General features: G+C 30.3%; 1 long non-coding RNA gene across 4 annotated transcripts; it reads left to right on the top strand.

Moving 5' to 3' along the window:
• The first annotated feature begins 5,015 nt into the window (after window positions 1–5,015).
• Window positions 5,016–6,159, top strand: LOC137640615 (uncharacterized). Of its 4 annotated transcripts, none has more exons than XR_011044418.1 (3): window positions 5,016–5,073; window positions 5,369–5,453; window positions 6,008–6,159. It is a non-coding gene; the product is annotated as an uncharacterized lncRNA (long non-coding RNA). The 4 variants fall into 4 exon arrangements; XR_011044420.1 differs by having other exon boundaries at window positions 5,369–5,458; XR_011044421.1 differs by having other exon boundaries at window positions 5,017–5,073; window positions 5,295–5,453.
• The last annotated feature ends 2,136 nt before the right edge of the window (window positions 6,160–8,295 follow it).

The following is an 8,295-nucleotide window of genomic DNA, read 5'->3' as shown; positions in this document are numbered from 1 at the left end:
CCAATTTCTCCAAATCCATCGAATGACCGTTTTAAGAGAAGAGTAAAACTTGCTTTGCGGGGCTCCTAGACTTCTGATCCGGACTCCCTCCTGGCCGTCATTTTCGTTGCTCTCGAGTGGTTCTGTGGAGCATTCATGCCAGCATCATTCTGTCAGCCCCTTTGTGTGCCATACCAACCGAGCTTGTGTAAAACCTGTCAAATGAAATAATCCATCGCACCTCTAAATATGGGCTGCCAACACAGAGCCCATATTCCAGTAGTCTCGGGACAATCTAATCATCATCGCTGTGTACCTACACACACACACACACACACACACATATATATATATATATATATATATATATATATATATATATATATATATATATATATATATATATATATATATATGCGTGTTTACTTACATATAGACTTATAATGTGTGTGTGTGTATATATATATATATATATATATATATATATATATATAAACATATATATATATATATATATATATATATATATATACATATATATACATATATCTATATATATATACATATATATATATATATATATATATATATATATATATATATATATATATATATATACTACTTCGGGCCTTGGTGGCATGGCTGAGAGCCAGAACACTTCATTAACGTTAGGTAGACCTAACATCCTACAGTCAAACTATAGCTGTAAAAGATTTCTAGCGTGTGATGATATAAACAGAATTTGCGTGTGCCTTGCAACCCCACCCTTACATATTTGTTGAGAAATAATCCCTCAAAAAGCGATAGGTGAATAGCAGCAAGAAATTATGTGTGGTTACTTGTTTATCGCAGACTCTATAGCCTGGTTGATTATGCAAACGAAGACGTTAAGGTAAATTTGCGAGAGCAGTTTATATCTCAAGCAGGTTTTTTCCTTCTTCCTTTCTCTTCTACGCCCAAGATAATTTCCTTGTCGCTTTACCAAGATTGGCCTCAGTTCTTAAAAGATTCTGGACTATAAAGACTCGGGATTCATAAAGTATATTTTTTCTTTTGGAATCTCAGAATCCCCGAGGAACCATTTTGTATCCGAAAAGTGTCAAGTGGAAAAATTTAGAGGAATATATGTTCGCATCCGAATTCTTAAAGACGACAGGGAGAGATTGTGCATATGTGATGAAGTAACATTGTGACGTTTAAAAAAAGACAAAAAACTAAGGAGTTAAAGAAAAAGAAAATGGTAACCGACTGGAACAAAGGAATTTGTTACTTTAATGAGATTAGACTCTCAGAGTTTTCGTATTTCTTTATTCATAGTAAAAATATCCAAGATATATCTTGGCTCAAGCAGCTAACACTTTAAAAGTGTAATATTCAAAATAACGATTTCAAGTAATGGTCGAAATTAATTCAACTATTCATATCATTGTGAAAGTTTCAGGGAATTTCTCCTTAGAAAAATCAAGTATTGAAGCGCACTCTCCATATCTATTTATACAACAAGGATTTGCTTAAATATTATGTAAACAAGATTGACAAATGTAAAACTAAGGATTCCTAAGCTTGTGTCACTTAGCACTCTTACGTCATATCTGCTGAGTCGTCCTATCCCTCAAATTCAATCTGTAAGTTCACCAAATAAGGGTAGAAATCCAATAATTCTTGATATTTGTTGGTATCTGGCCTTGATCCTAAAACCCACCTTATATATAACCCTAGGTGGTAAAAAGGGAAGATTGATTAAGTCATTACTTTAAATCTATGGTTCCTTCCTTTCTGTCACCTCGTTGACAGGCAATAGGATCAAGTCCAAATACATGATTTATTGATTTCATTATTGATTCTGTAAACTTTTATATATCTTGTTGGTGAGTTGTTAATTAATGCGTCCAAAATCTAGTTAAAGATTTGGTTCAATAAATATGATTTATTATAAAGCATTCAATATAGCATTAGCAGAACGTAACTCTAACTCTAACGAATAAATGTAGGAGTTTCATCTCTCGAAATTTACACCAGCTTGAATGGTCGCTAAACTTTTCATGTAAGTGGACTCCAATTTCACCTCCTTCAAAGTTCTTCCTCCTCACAGCAAATTTGCATATTATGTATCTCCACTTACGTCCTTTCCTCGATAATTGGCTCCCCAGCTACTTCTCTACCCATCCTTGTTCTTCCAAAATGGAACTGAAAACGTACCCGATTCCAACGACATTATTTTTTTGAAAAACTGTTGATAGAAATGCTTTAGTATTTTACTGAATCCTCTCTTCTATCCCACCAGGACGTCAGCATAAAGGTTTCTTTTATCAGCGGGGTGCTTCAATTTCGGTTATATTTGGTGTCTTTCATAAGTCAATATTACCTTTTGCATATCTGAATGAGTCTTAGTAACCTATGCAAGAAAAAATAAACATGAAGAATAAGCTATCTTTCATCCTAGTTTACTCTGCTTTTGTTCGTTTAGAATTCTGTACATATTGAATATAGTTCACTAGTAAGTCCATTTGGCGGGGGAAGGAGATCCCGCGACACCCCCCCCCACCCCCCCCCCCCCCACCCCCCACCCCCATTCTTTAAAAAATAAAGAAGATTGACATTTAAACTTGGGGTTTTCACGGGAAAAGCTTGAATGTTAAACTTAGCGTATGGGTGAAAAATATTATTTTTTCCGTTGTCTCCATTTTCATGTTTCATTATTTATTAGGTTATTTTGCTTTTTAAACGTTTTCCTACGACGGTCCTCTTACTCAAAAGTTAAAGTTCAACATTCAAATGTAAATTTATGATAGTTATGAGCGTTAGTGTCAAAATCATTCTGATTACAAACATCATAAGCCCAATAGAATCAAGATGAATTCTTACTTCCTTCGATGGAAGAGTGTTTGAAGTTTATTTTCTTTTAGTATTGACTCAGATACATAGCTGCTTCCAAAAAAAAAAATGAAAAAAAAAATCTACTGACGTCTTTATTCTAGAGTCAGACTTAGTTTTGAAGTATACACTATTTGTGGTTGAAACCAAAAAAGTGGAGTGTATTGGTGATAATATCATAAGTGGTGCTTTGTTAAAAGAACATCTTCACCAGTAATGAAGCACAATAGCACTATAGATACCAATAATTGCAACGGAGTTGGAATTTATTTCTTAGACAGAGGGAATAACACACACACACACACACACACATATATATTTGTATTTATATATATATATATATATATATATATATATATATATATATATATATATATATGTATATATATGTATATATATGTATATATATACTATATATATATATATATATATATATATATATATATATTTATATATATATATATATATATATATATATATATATATACAATATATATACATATATATATATATATATATATATATATATATATATATATATACATTATATATATACAGTATATATACATATATATATATATATATATATATATATATATCTTTATGTATATATATATATATATATATATATATATACCTTATATAAATATATATATATATATATATATATATATATATATATATATATATATATATTTATATATATATATATATATATATATATATCTTTATATATATAAAAACATCTTATATATATATATATATATATATATATATATATATATATATATATATGAATTTGTAAATATCTTTATATATATATATATATATATATATATATATATACAATATATATACATATATATATATATATATGTATATATATATATATATATATATATATATATATATATATATATACATTATATATATACAGTATATATACATATATATATATATATATATATATATATATATATATATATATATATATATATATATATATATATATATATATCTTTATGTATATATATATATATATACCTTATATAAATATATATATATATATATATATATATATATATATATATATATATTTATATATATATATATATATATATATATATATATATATATATATATATATCTTTATATATATAAAAACATCTTATATATATATATATATATGAATTTGTAAATATCTTTATATATATATATATATATATATATATATATATATATATATATATATATATATATATATATATATATATACAGTATATATATATATATCTTTATATATATATATATATATATGTATATGTATATATATGTATATATATATATATATATATATATATATATATATTTATATATATACAGTATATATATATATATATATATATATATATATATATATACAGTATATATATATATATATATATATATATACCTTTATATATATATATATATATATATATATGTTTATATATATATATACATATATATATATCTATATATACAGTATATATATATATATATATATATATATATATATATATACATATATATGCAGTCTATATACATATATATACATATATATATATATATATATATATATATATATATATCTTTATATATATATATATATATATATATATATATATATATATCTTTATATATATATATATATATATGCATATATATATAAATATATATATATATATATATATATATATATACTGTATATACAGTATATATATATATATATATATATATATATATATATACATATATATATATATGTATATATATGTATATATATACAGTATATATATACATATATATATATATATATATATATATATATATATATATATATATATATATATATATATATTAAACATACGCATCCTTTTCACATATATATAATGGAATCAGATAGTTGAGCTATCGGTAAAGCGAACACATAATAATAATACGATGGAAGTCGATGATTCTGGAATAATAGGTTTCCATGTAGCTCGCCGCAAAGTTGTCTTTTAAGAAATGTACTGAGCGAGTGATAGTTAAGTTCTCATGAGTATCACCATTCTCCATTTAGAGTCCTTGGCTGAAGCTTTCTCCTGCTGTCTTGTCGGTAGAACAAACAGTTGAGTGGCCGGTCACGTAATATGTCGTAGATTACTCCAGGTTCGTTTAGAATCTAAAATTCAGATGGTAAGTAAAGAACTGTGTTACGTTGAATTTCATTCAAGGTTCTAATACTTCGAAATCGTTTTGTGATTATAGGAGGTCTATTGATATATTCAATCTGTATCCGTACACACTAAATGTATTTTAAATACTTACGTCTTAACATGCTGGGTTATAAGTATATTCTGTTTACCTAATATCGTTAACTAACCATCATTAAACTTGGGATATATTTGTATTTATAGGAAAGAAACATTTAGGATTCCTTGATTACCTGTGTTTTAAGCTTATGATATGGATCGGAATCTTTCTATATTAGAGCTGGTTGTTACCCGTATTATCCTTGTGTACCGACCCGTATGGCGCTAAATACATTGGCTGACTGGTGACAACGCTGGAATTTGGTGAGGTATTTTTCATTCTGAACTAAAAGATAAGTATTGTTATAAGCTTGTTCCTTGATACAAATTTCTAGCAAGCTGTCCTCTCCGATTAGGGGTGGCGCCCCTAATCATGGGAGGACGTTCCCTATAACACACGGTAGACATTGTCTACCGTGTGCTATAGGGAGGCTTGTTTTTAAACCCTTTAGGCTAATTTCGGCGAGTGTTCATAAGTATTTGTAATTTTAGATTTTGCAGTTCACTTAAAGCCTATGTTTAAAACTTGAAATAGGTTCTGTAGTTAACTTTCAGCCTGTTGATGATAAATTTGAAATAAGGTTTAAATTACTTTGTAGTTTATACTAGATACATTTTATTCCTAATTTCAATATTGTTTAATCATTTTGTAAGTTTTGAAGTATATGGATATGTTATTTGTTAACTACTCTTACGTACTTTTGCTATTTTTTACCATTTATTTAATATCGCAGGCGCAAAATAACAGTAATTTATGTAAGGGTACTCAACTTTGTTAAAAAAAAAAAAAAAACTTTCTGATAATTGACATATTTCAGACTGGATGGCGCGACTTCAGGATAGAAAGATTAAAGGACAATAATGGACGAAACAATAACTTTCTACTTATGAATGTTTTGGTTGAAGTATTATGCTGATGTCCTGTAAAAGATCTACTAGTGCTTCAAAAGATTATTGGAAATCTTGCTAAGATCATAAATAAATATTTGGTAAATATGTCAATTGGGGTTTCTGAAAACCCAGTTTGTACAGGGAGATTTGGCAAGCTATAATTTGCTGATTTGCTGATTGGTCAGATTGACTCAGAGGCGTACAGGTTGAATATGATGTAGGTATTTTTCTATGGATTGTCACTCCTACAAAAGCGTTTTCTAATGAATCCGCTTAGTCTGTAATGTGAACTGTACCTAAAGATAGACTTTCTTTCCTTCATCTATTCGTATGTCAAGTAAACTAATTTTAGTGGCTGATAAGAATATTTCTAGATTTGAGTGTATTGGTATTCCAATACAATGGTAACTATAAATTGACTCTTTTTGACTACTGGAAGCCTGTGGAATGGGGTACAACTACTATGGGTTTCACAGACAGTGCAAGTGCGATTTTTTGCAATTATTCTGTAACGAACAGTCGTATCAATACGAGATGTTGCTATAGGGTATTACACCCAGTGAGGAAATTTATAAGGGTATAATGAATCGTTAATTATTAATTATAAAGACACTTGCCCCTATGCCAAAGGGCAAAATCTCAATCATCCAGTCACAAAACCGAACAATAATATACAGAACCTCTACCTCCACCCCCTCCCTCCCTCTCCTTTCATCCCTCACCTGCTCTCCCCCTGCTTCAAGCTATCTCTCTCCACCTCCACGCCATCCATCCCTCTCCGTTCTTTCCCTTCCCTTCATGCTCTCTTTCTGAGAAGGTAGCTTAAGTTGCAACTTATTTTGTATGATTTTTTTTATATCAAGCACTCTATCTATCTTATCTAATTATAGTACTTATTGTTGTAGATATGGAACAATTCAATCGGTTGTTACCTATCAGATGACTGACTGCTTTATTCACTGGTTTGCTCATCTCTCTCTCTCTCTCTCTCTCTCTCTCTCTCTCTCTCTCTCTCTCTCTCTCTCTCTCTCTCTCTCTCTCTCTCTATGGTATTGGTTATGTAAATAATTATTAGATTGACACCTATCTGAAAGGTTTTGGAGTAACTGAGTGATAGACACTATGACTGATAGGAAAATGGCTGTTGTATACGTACCTGCGTTTTCTTGCCTTCTTTTGGCAAACCTTATTTCTACTCAGGGCATTAGCCATTTACTGGTATTACGAGGGAGAGCTTAAAGAAGTGATGGCCACCTCAGAAGATGTCTGTCCGTATGGTTGCAGAAATGAGTTTGTCACCCAACTCTTCAACTTTTTTAATAAAGAGAAAGCTGACAACTGCCTTCAGATTAGTTTGCATAGGGGACTTGTTACAGTTACTCTATGAATTACTAATAAATATTGACCCTTTCCACAGGACATTCATCAGAGTTAAAGCCTTGATTATACTGATACATTTATTTTCAAGTGATGGATGTTTAAGATTTTATTTTATATAATACATATCTATATAAAGTCTTTCCTTCATACAGGCCTTACCACCGTGTTGCAGCAGCCTTGAGGATGAAATTGAGTACGGTGCATTCAATTGTGTATCGTAGTACTAAGCCACGTCCCGTCACACCACCAACGCCTCCAGCACAGCCTATCTTTGACAGTTTCTCTGTAGGAGCCATACGTCGACACATCCATACAAAGTTTGTTGCCAAGAAGGCTTTTACTCTTGCATCCCTGGCACAGAACCTGAAGGAAGAAAGCATCATCCCCGAGAGTACCTCAAAGATTAAGCTATAGCGCTTACTCCACAAAATGGGAATCGAGTATAAGACCACTCAGCGCAAGATGTATGTCAGGAAGGAGTCAATTGACACCATGTGCCAAAGGATACGTTCCCTGCGGGACCTTCAAAGACATAGGGAAGACGGCAGGGAGGTAGTGTACCTGGATGAAAGGTGGTTCACAACCAGAATGAGCCATAACATGGAGTGGGTGGATACCACGCAGCCTAATACCAGTGCCAATTACAGCCGTCAGGTGCCACCAGGTGAGGGGGAACGTTTCGTGGTAGTCGCAGGTGGTACAGCCGATGGCTTCATTGACGGTTCCTTCCTCAGTTTCCCTGCTAAAAATACCAGCGGCGACTACCACGGGGAAATGAATGGCGATATATTCCTACGTTGGCTAACAACTCAGCTCCTGCCACTCCTGAAGGAGC

The sequence above is a fragment of the Palaemon carinicauda genome, chromosome 5 (genome assembly GCF_036898095.1).
Source record: "Palaemon carinicauda isolate YSFRI2023 chromosome 5, ASM3689809v2, whole genome shotgun sequence".
Lineage (NCBI taxonomy): Eukaryota > Metazoa > Arthropoda > Malacostraca > Decapoda > Palaemonidae > Palaemon > Palaemon carinicauda.
This window is presented reverse-complemented; position numbering and strand designations above follow the sequence as displayed.